The sequence below is a fragment of the Cyprinus carpio genome, chromosome A10 (assembly GCF_018340385.1).
Source record: "Cyprinus carpio isolate SPL01 chromosome A10, ASM1834038v1, whole genome shotgun sequence".
Taxonomy (NCBI): Eukaryota; Metazoa; Chordata; class Actinopteri; order Cypriniformes; family Cyprinidae; genus Cyprinus; species Cyprinus carpio.
The window spans coordinates 13129368-13146280 of NC_056581.1; the positions used below are offsets into that span (position 1 = coordinate 13129368).

The 16913-nt window shown below is 36.9% G+C and overlaps 1 pseudogene; it reads left to right on the forward strand.

Annotated features, from left to right (window-relative positions):
• Positions 1-16913, forward strand: part of LOC109097605 — a 51333-nt pseudogene that overhangs the window by 13625 nt on the left and 20795 nt on the right.

The window sequence follows — 16913 nt, forward strand, 5'->3', positions numbered from 1 at the left end:
AAAAATTATTGTGATAATTTTTTTGGCCATATTGCCCAGCCCTAGCTGGGATGATAAAATAAATATGCTTATCAACTTTCAAAAGGCAGGAGAATAAATTTCCCTTATCTTTTATTCACATCAAAGGTCACATTCTGTATTTTAGTGCACATTCGTCTGTTGGCTTGTGCTTTCCATCTAACACTGCTGGAGGGCTTCCAGTCATCTACTTTGCCCTGATGGAAGCATAAAGTGCCATGGTGATTTGAAGAGCTTTTCACCAATATTCTTTTTGTATTTGGAAATGCTATAACTTTTCCTTCTGTTCCTTCTTCTGCCCGCTTCTCATTGCCACCAGCAGCATCCATGATGGCTAACAGGGCGTTGACAGAAGGTTGCCCTCTAGGTCAGTTCCCTTGTGGAAACTTGAGTGTGTGTTTGCCCCAGGTCCTTCAGTGTAATGGCCACAGGGACTGCAAGAACGGAGCAGATGAAGAACACTGCGGTGAGGCCACTGCACTTTGCTGATTGCTGCATGAAATATAATAGATGCACTTCAAGCTGTTCTCAATTCTAAAGCTATTCAGCCATTTAAATTAGGCAGTGAATTTATAGTCTAGACTTACAGTTGGGTCTAAATGTTATGTCAACGATGATTCTGATACCACTTTGAAATACATTACATGTTTATTCAACATTGATGTAATTAACTTGAAGGGAGAAATTCTGACATCTCACTTAGACTGCAAAGGCAATTTTTGTCTTCAAACTTAAACATCTTTATACAGTTACAGTTGATTTTCTAATGCAAAGGCTTGCTTTCACTTTCTGCAGGGGACAACAGTGGATGGGCGGATATCTTTGATCGAAACTTTAAGAAGGCAGAGCCACAAGAACTTCCTAATGACTGCTGTATGTTTCCCGGTCTTGATCCGATTTCCTTTGGAAAAGATAATAGATAGATTAGAATAAGTGATCTTATCTTGGGGCTCATTCAAAAAAAAAAAATAGTCCAAAATGCTGCTGCAACTTCCATGTGTGGGCCAGACTTAGATTTTCTTTTCTTTTTTTTTTTGCTTCTCTCAGAGTTTATTTGATATACAGCCTTAACTTTGGTAATCTACCAGTCACTTTTGAAGTCAGAAATCCTATAGGCTGCATTTATCTATAAACCTATAAAGTTTTATGGATTATAAATATTAATTAGGTGAAGCTTGCCAAGTAATTGTCCTATAAACTGATTTGCTGAAAGGCAAATAAGCAGGCATGAACCATAGAATTATGGCTAGCTGATTCTGCGTTTTCTGACAGAACTAATTAACAGATGTTTGGTCTTAAAGTTGACCTTTTATCCAGCCTTTTTTTCCCTTGAAATTATGATTTTTGAAGAAGATTGTTTTACATATTAAACAATTGTTTTTTAAAAAATAAACGAACACAAGCAGTCTCACTTATACTATGTAACTAGATCATATTTATAGAAATGAATGCATTCCTGGCCCATAAAACTATATATATATATATATATATATATATATATATATATATATCTATATATATATATATATATATATATATATATATATATATATATATAAATATATACAGTCATGGGGAAAAATATGGGCACCCTTGGTAAATATGATCAAACGAGACTGTGAAAATTAATCTGCATTGTTAATCCTTTTGATCTCTTATTTGAAAAATTCACAAAAATCTAACCTTTCATTGGATAATAAGAATTTAAAATGGGGGGAAACATCATTATGAAATAAATGTTTTTCTCAAATACACGTTAGACACAATTATTGGCACCCCTACAAATTCTTATGAATAAAATATCTCTGTATATGTATATTCCCATTCATATTCACAATTTTGAGCACTCCAGGGTGATTATGAACATTAAATTATACATCCAAGGCTTCCTGTTTCACAGAAATATAAATAGGAGGGAGAACAAAGCCCAAATGCCCTTAATCATCCATCACAATGAGAAAAACAAAAGAATATATTTCTGATGTGCAGCAAAAGATATTTGAGCTTCACAAATTAGTGAACTGGCTTTAAGAAAAGAGCTAGAGCAGTGATAATTCCCATTTCCACCATCAGGGCAATAATTAAGAATTTCCAATCAACAGAAAATGGTACGAAACTGCCTGGAAGAGGATGTGTGTCTATATCATCCTAATGCATGGTGAGGAGGTCAGTTTGAGTGGCTAAAGACTCTCCAAGAACCACAGCTGGAGAATTGCAGAAAATAGTTGAGCCTTGGGGTCAGAAAACCTTTTAATAAATTGTCAAACAGCACCTACATCACCACATGTTGTTTAGTAGAGTTTCAAGAATAATTCTCCTAGCTCATCCAAAAACAAAACTCCAGCATATTCATTTATCAGACACGACTGGAACTTCAAATGGGACTGGCTTCTATGGTCAGATGAAACTAAAAAATTAGATTTTTAGCAGCAAACACTCAAGATGGGTTTGGTGAAAACAGGGATAAAAAGTACCCCATGTGTACAATAATATATACTGCTGTATTTTTGATGTTGTGGGCCTATATTTCTGCTGGAGGTTCTGGAAATCTTGTTTAGATACATGGCATGATGTACAAAGCATTTAATATGTTTTGCCAGGTTTTAGGTTTACGGCAGTTAATTCAAGAGCCCACACGAGTGGCTAAAATGAGTCAAACGGTCATTGATCTTATTTTGGTATCAAAGCAATCTATGATTTCTCAGAGTGGGGTTGTAAATTGTTCTGACTGACCACTCATTAATTTATTGTACAAGGAAAAAGTTTAAAGTTGCATCGAAGAAACAAAACAAAACACAATTAAGATCAGGTCATTAAAAAATGTAATGACCTGAGTGTCTAAATTCACTGAATTGGCCTCTTGCGTTATGTTTGGATGTTGATGAGGCATGGGAGCAGTTTAAAAATATGTTCTTAGAGGCAGCAGATAAAGTTGCTCCTATAAAAACTATTAGAGTAAAACTAAGGTCAGAGCCATGGATGAATGGTGATATTTTAAAGAAGCAATTAGTAAGAGAAATAAAGCCTTTTCTGTATTTAGGAAGAGTAAAGAGCAGGTTGATTTGGATAATTATAAGAAGTTAAGAAATATAGTGCAAAAGATGATTAAAACGTGTAAAAGGGACTTTTTTCATGATAAATTAATTGAGTATAAAGGTAACCCAAAAAAACTCTGGCAGTCATTAAAACAAATTCGGTACAGTAATAGACTTAAGACAAAGTCAAATAATATTTGCCTTTACATCAATGGGGAACTCTCTTCTAATCACTTAAAGGTTGCGGATAAATTTAATTATTTTTTTACTTCTACAGCTGGATATTTAGTTGAAAAGCTACCAAGAAAATTTGGGTTATATGATGGTGAGGTCATGTTTAAGTATTATTCTAAGCTTGGAGTGGTAGCAGACCCTTTTTGCTTTTCTATGGTTTCACAGGATGAGGTATTAAAGTTATTGAATGGACTTAAGTGTTCGAAGGCAATTGGTCTAGATGAAATACCGGCCAGATTTTTAAAAGATGCTGCAGAATTTATTTCTCCATATCTCACTCATATTTTTAATCTTTCAATTATGTCAGGTAGAGTTCCGAAAGATCTGAAGCTTGCTAGGGTTGTGCCGCTATATAAAAAAGGGAGCAAATTAGAAGAGGATAACTATAGACCAGTTTCAATTTTGGGAGGTGTATCAAAAGTATTGGAGAAAATAATACAAGAGCTAATAAATAATTACATTAGTAATTCTGATTTGTATTATGAATTGCAATCTGGTTTCAGGACATCTTATTCTACTGATACGTGTTTATTATATTTGACAGACTATTTAAGAAGAGAGATCGACTTGGGTAAACTCTGTGGTATGGTATTGTTAGACCTCCAGAAAGCATTTGACACCGTTTACCATCATATCTTGCTGATTAAACTAAAAGCACTAGGTTTTAACAGTATGGCATGTGAATGGATTCGATCATACTTGAATGAAAGGTATCAAAGAGTGGATATTAACGGCACTCTGTCTGAGGCAAGAGAAATAATGTGTGGGGTGCCACAGGGTAGTGTCCTGGGTCCATTGTTGTTTCTCTTGGATATAAATGATATGAAATCTGTTTTTAATTGTAATCTTTTTCTCTACGCGGATGATTCAGCATTGGTGTTTTCCCATAAGGACATAAACGTTATTGAGAACCATTTAAGTGATGAGTTAGAGAACATAAGTGAATGGCTGATAGAGAATAAATTGTTTTGCATCTGGGGAAAACTGAATCTATTCTATTTGGTTCAAAAATAAGGTTGAGTAGGGAGAGCTCAAAATTTATTTGGGTGGTATCCAGATTGAAGTTAAAAACTGTGTTAAATATTTGGATTGTGATTTGGATAGTTCTGTGAGTGGAGAAAGTATGGGTCAAAGGGTTATCAAAAAAGTGAACCAAAGAATCTAATTTCTGGCACGTAAGGCTCAGTTTCTAAATAAAGAAACTTTAAAAATGTTGGCAAATGCTTTAATTCAGCCACACTTTGATTATGCCTGTACTACATGGTACAGTAGCACACCCAAGAGGATAAAAGTTCAACTTCAAACGGCACAGAATAAATTAGTCACATTGATTTTAAACCTCAACAATAAATATCATGTCGGCCCTTCAGAACTTAAGAAATTAAAATGGCTGACAGTCGAAAATAGGGTGAGACAGCTGAAACTGAGATTAACAAGAAAGATTTTGCATAAGAATGAGCCAAGGTATTTTAAAGACTATTTTAAGCTTATTAGAAATTCTCATAGCTACTCAACTAGATGCAGGGTCACTGACATAGTTCCTTGTAGATTTAAGAGCTGTTCTGGGCAAAACACCTTTTTGTACATGGCTGCAATGGAATGGAACAAACTCCCAGTTGAGATTAAATTAAGCCAGTCAGATCACTGTTTTAATCGAGCATGTGGTGAATGGCTGCTAAATGCTAATTAGATTTAATCTTTTATAGTAGTTGTAATGAATATTTATTATTGCAGTGTATGTATTTGTGTGTATTTTATTTGGATGAGGTTGAGTGCACAAGGTATCATTTAGCGATCAGTAGCTTGCCTGTACAGTCTACAACGTCTTTATCAGTCTACAACAAGGACCACAATGGAAATAAGTGTGTAACTTTCTTGTGTTATCCTCGACAGTTCTGATTAATGTATAATTGTCACTGTGATGACATCTTGTTATGCATTTATTTCTGTTACTGTCTAATAAATTCAATTCAATTCAAACTTTGATTCTATCAAATACCAACAGATAAAAAAATCAATAAGTGACTGACAACACAAAAATGGGTCACTGAGCACAAAACCAAGCTTCTGCTATGGCCATTCCAGTCCTCTGACCTGAACCCTATAGAAAATGAGTGTGGTGAACTGAAGAAAAGCACCACCAACATGGAGCTGGGAATCTGAAGGGTCTGGAGTGATTCTGGATGAAGGAATGCTCTCTGATCTCTTGTCAAGTGTTGTCTAACCTCATCAGGCATTAAAGGAGAAAATTTAGAGCTGTTAAACTGGCAAATGGAGGTTAAAAAAAGAATTCAATAAAAGGGTGCGTTTAATTGTGGTCAATGTGTATTAGAGGAAAACATTTATTTCATAATGATATTCCCCCCATTTTAAATTCTTATTATCCAATGAAAGTTTAGATTTTTGTGAATTTTCCAAATAAAAGATCAAAAGGATTAACAATGCAGATTAATTATTAATTTTCACAGCCTCCTTTGATCATATTTACCAAGGGTGCCCATATTTTTGTCCATATATATATACATGTATATATATATATATATATATATATATATATATATATATATATATATATATATATATATATATATATATATATACAGGTCCTTCTCAAAAAATTAGCATATTGTGATAAAAAGTTCATTATTTTCCATAATGTAATGATAAAAATCTAACTTTCATATATTTTAGATTCATTGCACACCAACTGAAATATTTCAGGTCTTTTATTGTTTTAATACTGATGATTTTGGCATACAGCTCATGAAAACCCAAAATTCCTATCTCAAAAAATGAGCATATCATGAAAAGGTTCTCTAAACGAGCTATTAACCTAATCATCTGAATCAACTAATTAACTCTAAACACCTGCAAAAGATTCCTGAGGCTTTTAAAAACTCCCAGCCTGGTTCATTACTCAAAACCGCAATCATGGGTAAGACTGCCGACCTGACTGCTGTCCAGAAGGCCATCATTGACACCTCCAAGCGAGAGGGTAAGACACAGAAAGAAATTTCTGAACGAATAGGCTGTTCCCAGAGTGCTGTATCAAGGCACCTCAGTGGGAAGTCTGTGGGAAGGAAAAAGTGTGGCAAAAAAAAAACGCTGCACAACGAGAAGAGGTGACCGGACCCTGAGGAAGATTGTGGGGAAGGACCGATTCCAGACCTTGGGGGACCTGCGGAAGCAGTGGACTGAGTCTGGAGTAGAAACATCCAGAGCCACCGTGCACAGGCGTGTGCTTTTGAACCAGAAACAGCGGCAGAAGCGCCTGACCTGGGCTACAGAGAAGCAGCACTGGACTGTTGTTGCTCAGTGGTCCAAAGTACTTTTTTCGGATGAAAGCAAATTTTGCATGTCATTCGGAAATCAAGGTGCCAGAGTCTGGAGGAAGACTGGGGAGAAGGAAATGCCAAAATGCCTGAAGTCCAGTGTCAAGTACCCACAGTCAGTGATGGTCTGGGGTGCCATGTCAGCTGCTGGTGTTGGTCCACTGTGTTTTATCAAGGGCAGGGTCAATGCAGCTAGCTATCAGGAGATTTTGGAGCACTTCATGCTTCCATCTGCTGAAAAGCTTTATGGAAATGAAGATTTCGTTTTTAAGCATGACCTGGCACCTGCTCACAGTGCCAAAACCACTGGTAAATGGTTTACTGACCATGGTATTACTGTGCTCAATTGGCCTTCCAACTCTCCTGACATGAACCCCATAGAGAATCTGTGGGATATTGTGAAGAGAAAGTTGAGAGACCCAACACTCTGGATGAGCTTAAGGCCGCTATCGAAGCATTCTGGGCCTCCATAACACCTCAGCAGTGCCACAGGCTGATTGCCTCCATGCCACGCCGCATTGAAGCAGTCATTTCTGCAGAAGGATTCCCGACCAAGTATTGAGTGCATAACTGAACATAATTATTTGAAGGTTGACTTTTTTTGTATTAAAAACACTTTTCTTTTATTGGTCGGATGAAATATGAAAATTTTTTGAGATAGGAATTTTGGGTTTTCATGAGCTGTATGCCAAAATCATCAGTATTAAAACAATAAAAGACCTGAAATATTTCAGTTGGTGTGCAATGAATCTAAAATATATGAAAGTTTAATTTTTATCATTACATTATGGAAAATAATGAACTTTTATCACAATATGCTAATTTTTTGAGAAGGACCTGTGTATATATATATATATATATATATATATATATATATATATATATATATATATATATATATATATATATATTCAACCTTATTAATCATATGTAAAAATAGAAATTCTGCATTGACATTATTCCTGGCAGAACTTAACAATAGTAGGAAAACCAAAGAAACAACAAACAATGCAATAAATCTTTTTTAAGCTTTATGTACTAGATGTAAAAATAATGTATTACTATAATAATTGAATTTGTGTGTGTGTTTATATTGATCTTGTACAGTTCTGCCGCAGTATCCAGAGAGCTGTCATTGCATTAAGACGGAGGTCGAATGTGTGGACGTGAACCTGCATGTTGTACCTGTCCTCTCTTCCAATGTGACTTGGTTGTAAGTACATCAAGCTGGAATCCATCTGCAGAGCTTTACTCCTCTGCTCCCATGAGAGGTTATTAATCTGTAGCTGGAGAAGAGGAGTACGAATTTGACATCAGTGAGATATGGAGCTTCATTGCTGAGCCATAAAGCTTAACAAGATATAGAGCTTATTTGCACTGAACAATTACCAAAAGAAAAAATATGCACACTTCTTGAAAGGTGGTGTTGTATTTTGTTTGATGGTTTTGGTTATGTTTATTGTGCATATTGTTCTGTGCTTATGATAGTTTAGATTTTTTTGTGATCTGAACTTTTAATATATTGAGAGATACTGAGTGGAAGAGGTAGTCATATTAAAAGAGAATTTATGTTTTAGGAATTTTGGGATTTAGGATCCTGGAGATGATCTTTTGGATTCTGGGGATGTTTTTGGAAAATAAAAGAACGTTAGATAATTCATATCAGTGGATACTAAACTTGTATCTAAGAAAACCAGATTGTTTCATCCTTGTGGAATGAAAAGACTCCTTAAAGAGATAATTCACAAAAAAATGAATCTGTTAATCATTTACTCTCGAATGACCCTATGTGATTTTTCTTTTTGTCTGGAACACCGAAGGAGATATTTAAAATGTCCAGGTTTTTCTTTCTTTTCTATACAACAAAAGTTCTGTAGATTCAAACAAGTTAAAATAATAAAAAGTAGTCCATGAATCTAAATGGGGTTCTGAAAGGACAGAGAAAAGAGGAAGATTTTCAGTAACTAATAACTTACATATTGGTCTGCTCCTCACACAAAGATATTATATGGCTTTAGCTAATGGAATGGAATACAAAAAGAATTGTTTCGAACAGCATCACTGGTCATGTGAAAGATGACAGGATTTTCCTTTTTCAGATGAACTGTTTCTGCAATGCTGTGTTGTTTGTAATCCAATGCTTTATAATTGTATAGGTCTCTGAAGAACAATAGGATTAGGAATTTGGATGATTACATCTTCTCCAAGTACACACAACTGCAGAGACTGTGAGTATCAGTTAATTAAGTGTAAAGTGCACCATTGTAAATAATGAAAATCAGCCATGGATGAAAAAGACAATTCAGATAATCAGTACAAAATGATACTGAAATTCTTCAGTGTTTATTGTAGAAAGAATGGAAAAGAAAAGAAACACAAGCATTCCTATTGAATTAACATAATCTATACTATAAAATTAAGACTGTTGGGCCATTGTATTTGCTTAAAGTCTTCAACCAATGTCTTTTGAGTCATTCAGTGGTTTTCCACTTGCTGTGTATTGCCAGTTCCTGCTCACACCCTAAATTTATGGAGGCAGTGAAATTTCCATTATCTGATAAACCAAAATATCTCAGCTCTGAGAACTTTAGGTTACGTCTTGAACCCTGGTTCTATGAGGGAGATAGCAATAGCTCACCCATCTGCTGGCCACCATGCAGCCTTTTATAATACTGTAAGTCTTTTTGGCCACTGGCCAGTACAGCCTCCTGTCTGCATAATCTACTGCTCAGACCTAGATCTTCATTCATAATTCTGTTTGTTCTGATTCGAACAGATGAACAATAAATTTATATGGGCAAAGTTTAGGCTCTCTAAAGAGAAGTTTTATTTTCTTAGACAGTTTTGCTTCTTAAATTTGAAGGATGTTAAGATATTTTTACTGGAAAGAAGCCTTTTAAAAAATGAGAGCTTTTATATTTCATAATATCTGATTAGTTTTATTTTATGTCTGTATGGTCAATTTTCCCATCAAACTTTTTTGCTGCCTCAGATTAAAAAGAAAATAAAGGATGAATACCTTCAATATACCTCCAGTTTAAATTTGAATTGATTCATGGGTTGCTATATCTTGACTTGTAAAGGTACTAACAAGTTTGCAAAATTGATATTCATGCGTACTTTCTTTTCTAATGAATGTCAATGGTGATTCAAGCCGATTTAATCCTGCTAGATGCAGCTGATTGACTGTAGTGAACATGCACTACATGTTTACTTAATCTTGTATTTGAGGTCTTCATGATTTATCTTGTAGTACACAAAGAGAATTATGGGTTACACTTTATTTTAAGGTCTCCTTGTTACAGTGTAATTATACATATAATAACTGAATAATATTAATTAACTACATGTACTTACTATATGGTTAGGGTTGGGATTAGTGTTTGGCTAAGGGTTACTTGCATGTATTTATGCATAATTAATTGTTATTATAATAGCAAGTACATGTAACGTGTAACAAGGACACCTTAAAATAAAGTGTTACTGAATTATGCATTTGTTATACTGTGTAAGATAATAAGCACTGTATGAGATAAGCACCAATTGATGTGGATGTTTTCACTGTATTTTTGCTAGATTTCAATGATTAGATATTAAGGAGTTGTTCGTGTGTGCCATAATTGTGGGTTAGGCATGTGATTCATTGTGCCCTATCAGAAATACAGAGACAAGACACCACTGGCAAGACACCTAGAACTGAGAACAGACTTTATATATACCCTATCTAATAGCTGAAATGGGGCTGCACAGGGTGTCTACAGAATAGGGCTTCATGGATTGGGACACAGATCCCATAGATCTGAGATGTAAAGTGAGGGAAAATGAATTGAGTGAGAATTGAGTACTGTCTCAGCTAGACTGGAAAAAAATAAATAAATAAAATAAATAGTTTTGATCTTTTCAGGAAGAAGGACACAGTTAATTTTTCGCTCAGTCTATAAATTCAGAATCTTTTCTTTGGTAGTATTGTGATGATGATTTTTTTTAAACTCCAAATGCAAATTCAGTATTGGAGACAACTCATATTTGATACCCTTTCATAAAGCTCAGTTCATTTTACACATCATATTTTTGTACGGTGATGAGAAAAACTTGCAGTGACACATTGTGATGAGGATAAAATACCCCTAAAGACACAGCTGCCGACACAAATGCTGACATTTTAAGAAGACTAAAAGAGAGAGTAAAGGGTTGTTGGGACATCTATGGAATGTTAAGCCAGTAGAAATGACAGATGTCCTCAGTGTTTAGTTTTTACAGCAGTTTAGGTTAAGGAGCAAGAAACGAGGAGAATCATAATCAACAGTCTTTATTGACATCTATGAAATCACACGTAGGACACGGGATCGACATTCAAGACAGCATGCAGGACTCAGGAAACACAGGGCTTAAATACACATGGAAACTAATCAAGGGAATCATGAGACACACCTAGAACCAAATCAACACAATCAACATGAAAAAACTGGGACATGGAACACGTGGGGAACAAGACACAGGATTGACATTACTCCCCCATCCCCGAAGGCGTGTCCACACACCACACAACATCCAATGGGGAGGGGGGGCACTCTGGAGGCCCTTCAGAACTGGCTTACACTGGACGGCAGGCCCTCAGACCGGCACCCATTTCGGGTGCCATGGCTGAGCATGCAGACTGGGAAGCCATGGTGGAGCAGGGAACTCAGGGAGCCGTGGTGGAGCAGGGAGCAGGGAACTCAGGGGGCCATGGTGGAGCAGACAGTTCAGGAGGCCATGGCGGAACAGGGAGCTCAGGGAGCCTGGCCTCGGCACTTGGCACTCGGCCCGGCCTCCAAGAACAGACTCTTACTACCCTCCTGCCAAAAAAAAAAATTCCTTGGAGGGAATGTCGGTTTCAGAGACCCTCCGTAGGTCTAACTCGGGAGCTGGGGCACTCCCTGGGCATGACTTGGGGACTGGAGCCCTCCTTGAGCTGGACGTGTGAACTGGAGCCCTCCATGGGCTGGATGTGGGAACTGGAGCCCTTGTAGGGCTGAACGTGGGAACTGGAGCCCTCCTAGGGCTGAACGTGGGAACTGGAACCCTCTCATGGCTAAACTTAGGGACTGGAGCCCTCTCTGGGCTAAACTCGGAGACTGGGACCCTCTCTGGGCTAAACTTGGGGACTGGAGACCTCTCTGAACTAGGCTCGGGGGCTGGTGCCCTCTGTTGGCTAAACTCGGGGAGTGGAGCTCTCTCTGGGCTAAACTCAGGACCAGGGGACCTCTCTGGGATAAACCCAGGAACATGAGCCCTCCATGGGCTAAACTCAGGAACAGGAGCCCTCCATGGGCTAAACTCAGGAACTGGAGCCTTCGGTGGACTAAACTCAGGAACTGGAGCCCTCTTTGGGATGAATTCGGGGCCTGGAGCCCACACTGGAGCGAGCTCTGGGCCTGGAGTGACCTCTGGGGCTGGAGCTGACACTGGAGAGAGCTCTGGGGCTAGAATAAGGGTGGAGAACAGTCTTTTTCTTCTCCTCCTCCTTTAGTTAGAGGTGAACATTAGAGTTAGAGTTGACTTCGGAACGGCCAGCGGGCTTAACTGAGGAACGGCTGGCGGGCTTGACGGAATGGAAACGGAAAACCAAAACACTTTCAAAAAATGTATAACAGAAACACAGAGAGTAGGGGCGCCGCTTACTGTTTATGGTGCTGTCTTCTTTCACGATGTGCCTATTGTGAGGAGTGAGGAACAAGGAGTGACGAACGAGGAGAACGCAGGAGAATCATAATCAACAGTCTTTTTTGACATCTAGGAAATCACACCTAGGACACGGAATTGATGTTCAAAACAGCTCGGAGGACTCAGGAAACACAGCACTTAAATACACATGGAAACTAATCAAGAAAAATCATGAGACACACTTGGAACCAAATTAACACAATCAACATGGGAAAACTGGGACATGGAACACGTGGGGAACAAGACACAGGACTGACATTAAGCCTATAGATCTGAATATCTCTGATTTTCTGGCTTTTCATTTTTACATTTTTCCACTATTATTTAATAGGTAAATGTATAAATCCCAGTTACTTGAAGTATTAACATCTCTTTTATGGTTTCATGATCCAGTTACTCTAACAAAGTTACGAAGTTGTCAGAAATACAAAGTTCTGTCATGAAACTCTAGATGGTGCAGGCTGTAGATTCTAACTCAATCTGATATGATAACATTATTCACATGGCGCAGATAATTGGTTTATTTTCAAATCAATAGCCAATGAGCTTGCATTCAAATACTTGGCTAGTGCTTGCTGTAGCAGTTGCAGCACGCTTAAGAAAATCTCCACCTTCCCCAGCTCCACCTGTATAGATCTGCTACAGGGTAATTTCATGTATGTTATATATCTGGTTATTTCATGCATGTTATATGTGGAGAAGCAGTATTTATTACTTGCTCACAGCACCATGTCTCTGGATGTATTAGCAGAAGCAAGTCTCAGTATTTGCTCTTTTGATCTTGTGGCGGAATAGATAAGCTACCAGCAGCATACAGTAGCTTATCTTTTCCGCCACAAGATCAAAACACATTAATGTTGTCGTGTACATTGCCATGCTAAAATCTCAGGAGAGTTGGTCAAATTCAAATTCTGTGCAAAGGGGATCTTTAGACACTTTTTGTCTGTTAATGTTATAATAAGCAACAGAAATAGTTCACCCAAAAATAAAAATTTGCTGAGAATTTACTCGCCATCCAAGGTGTAGATGAGTTCATTAAAAATAATCCATTATTTTGATGTTTTGAGTTCAGTTTGGACTCTCATTTTGACGTCATTCATTGCTGAGCAAGTGATGTAATGTTAAATTTCTCCAAATCTGTTCCAATAAATAAACAAATTAATCTGCATCTTGGATGATCTGAGAGTTAGCAAATTTTAATTTTTAGGTGAACTATTCCTTTAATATGTGTGAATGTCATTTCATTAAACTGATCTCAGGGTAATTTTTGTGGATAAATGAAGTCAGGTTTTCAGGTTCTCGCAGCTGTCCCCAGGTAGTTCATAACGTTCCACTAACTATTGAAAACTCTAAAGTGTCCAAATAATTTAGTTTTAACATCATGAGCTCAGAGAAAGCTCATTCTTTCTCAGTTAGGAGCCCAGTTCTTCCTAGCGTGCCCATGAATGCTTCATTGAATCACTAAATTCCCTTTCACCTCATTGGGAGCGAGTGGTGATGGCTGATAATGTTGCTGGTAAGAGCTGCAGAGCTCTGCTTTTCCCACTGGGTCACTGTGTCCCTCACAGACTGGAGGAACTTCTTCTGAATCGAGAGTATGCTTTTCATCTCATTTTACTTGAATTGCACATTCATTTCAAGCTCTTCTGCACCCAAGAAAAAGTGTCAGATTAAATTATCATCCTTCTTTCAAATTAAAGTAATAAGGTTTGGAAGAGAGGCAATTTACTGACTTCTATTCAGAATCGTGAAGGGTTTACTGCCCATTTAAACCTATTTATATGCATTTAATGTACAATACATTCTGTATAAAATAAAAAAGGCAGTTCAGTCCTCTTTAGTGAACAAATCAGTGCAGTCAAGACTGGCATAAATTAATTTGCATTCCTCCAGATGTCATGAGAATTTTATGGTAATGTGTGCTGTCACTGCATTTTGAGAGTTTTTTTTTATGATGATGATAATTTATTTTTTGAAGTTTTTGCCTTTATTGGGACAGGACAGTATAGAGCTATTAAAGCAGATATTTATGGTACAACTGAATCTCTGGCAGCAACTGGAATGGCATTAGATTTCAAGATTATGTATTTAATAATTTACTGACTGCCCATCCAAGTCTTTGTTGTGAACTATACTCTTATCCTTTGAATCCAAAGCCATTTTAGGGTTACAGGAATTGTCTGTAAAGTTAATGGATAATGTCTTGGCAGAAAATTACCTCTCCCTTTTCCATTTTTCTACATATTTTTTTCTTACAGTGTACCTAAATGATCAACAATTATAGGTACAAGCTAATATCAAAGTGTATCATAAATGATCTATTATTATTGAAAAATTGCAACTAAGCAACATGCCGACATGCTAGGCTGACTTGCTGCTTGGCCAACTAGCTGATCAATGGTTTCCTCTTTTTATGTGATTTAGAGGGAAAATGCAAAATAAATAAAGAAAATAGCTGAATTTGTTGTTTGTTTCTAGTTACTTTTTGGTGAAAAAGTTGCTAAGGTAGCCTGAAAATTTGCTAAATCTAGCAACAAAATTGCTAAGTAACCCTATGAGACAGCATTCCAGAATGGCTGTTTATGATTTATGGAGAATGTAAAAAATAAAGCGGGTGCATAGATTTTTTAACATTATAGGGTGGCACAGTTATGTTCAAAAATTTTTTTTTGCATTAGGTTCCCTTTAAAAAAGTAGTTCTGCAATTTTCTGGCTAATGAACCCAACAAAAATGAATTGCAGACTTAGAAACCAGCTATTTTTTTGCTCACCCCAGCCCCAGGCAGACACAATTTACCCTCCCAACCTCACAGGCACTAGCCCAGAGTTTAAATCTTACTATTGCTAATATAAAACAGAGAACAGAAGCATGCCAGGGGCATTTTTCAGGATTTGACAACATCTAGGGTGAAGGCCAAAACATCAGGGTCTTGTAGGAAGTCTGGGGGTATCCTCCTCTGAGAGATTAACATTTTATATACAAGATCACTCAGATCACCTCATGTAGTTTTATATTAATTAAGTAAATTAACAACATAACATATGAAAAAAGTGCTTGCTCGTGTCTCTTTTCTTTTCCTCTTTTATCTCACAGTATGGTCCCTCCCTGGAAGTAAATAGGCAGAGGTACAAATAAACGTTACTTGCTTTCTGTTTTGCACAAGTACGCGATTATTATTAGTAAAATTACTCAGTGTTCTAATGTTTTATGGCCTTAATTGCTTTCAAAAATATAAAAGATGACTGTATTTCAATCATTAAGAGGCTGATGAAAGGAAAACGTCGTCTGTGTGAGACTATATAATAGTCTAAGTCCACCCACTGTTGCAACATTGTAAATAAGGCTAATGAAAATGAGGTATTAATTGACATAAAATATATTTGTTAGGTAAAACAAAATGTTGGGATGCTACAGTGAACATCATGAGAAGTGTACAGTGTTATGATGAGTTATGCAAACACAAAGTTTTGGGTTTGAATGTGTTTCTGAATGGTTATTAAGCAGCTGGCTTTGGTTAAATTTTTCACAAAGCAACTTTTTAGATTTTAAAGCTGAATATCTAGCCATTTCTTGTGTCAGATGTCCAAAAGAGCATCCAGACCACAACTGATTAATAGAATCCATTAACATTATCAGCACTTATTTGTTACGACTTTCTTTTTGAACAGGTTTCTTCAGAACAACATAATTCAGATGGTCTCAAGCCGTGCCTTCAGCGGACTATTCAATCTAGAAAAACTGTAAGTACTTCTTTTTTCTTATCTTTCACTTCAGATCACCTTTTTAAAAAGAGTCCAAATATTCTTTTTGTTCTGGTGTTACTGATAGTCAATGCAATTTCTTGAACTTCATGAGAAGCCAGTGAGAGAGTGTGTGTTCATAAGAGAGGTGTTAGGACGTCTCCAGCCAAACTGGAGATGAGAAATGAAAGTCCCAGATTGAATACTGAACAATGTGCCGCCCAAGATTGTTGCATGTGTATTCATTGATGCTTCTTCTGCTGTTGCTTTAGGTGTGGAGCACAATGGCATCTTTGAGCTGTAGATCTTGGGGCCGAGTAGGCACAGACTATTTTTTTGTCAATTGTCCCAGAAGTGAGGACGGAAAAGCTTTATCCCTAGAAGATGATGATGTATATCATTAGAGAAAGTCAGGTCTAGATGATAAATGTCTTCTTACAAAGTGTTGTAGGAATTACAAACTTACCTTTTCCTTTCCATTCCAATCTGTTTTTAGTTCAGTCAAAATCATCTCAGAAGAAGCACAGAGTCAGAAATGAGTTGCTATGCTCGTATTCATTTGGATTCCTTATAGGGCAATTTATTATTTTTATGGCTGTAAATCAATCCTTTGGACAATTTAATGCTTAACCTTGACAGGGGACAGAGCTTTTTTTTAATCAATTTCAAGTCTGTGTCTATAATTAAACATTGTCTTTTGTGCAGGTTTCTTAGCCAAAACCACATAACATATTTAGGACCAGGTGTATTCCGAGATCTACACAAGTTAGACTGGCTGTGAGTATGCATTGCAACACATTTAATGAATTAGAAAAGGGGAAAATGGCTTCTTCTTGCTCTTCTGCAT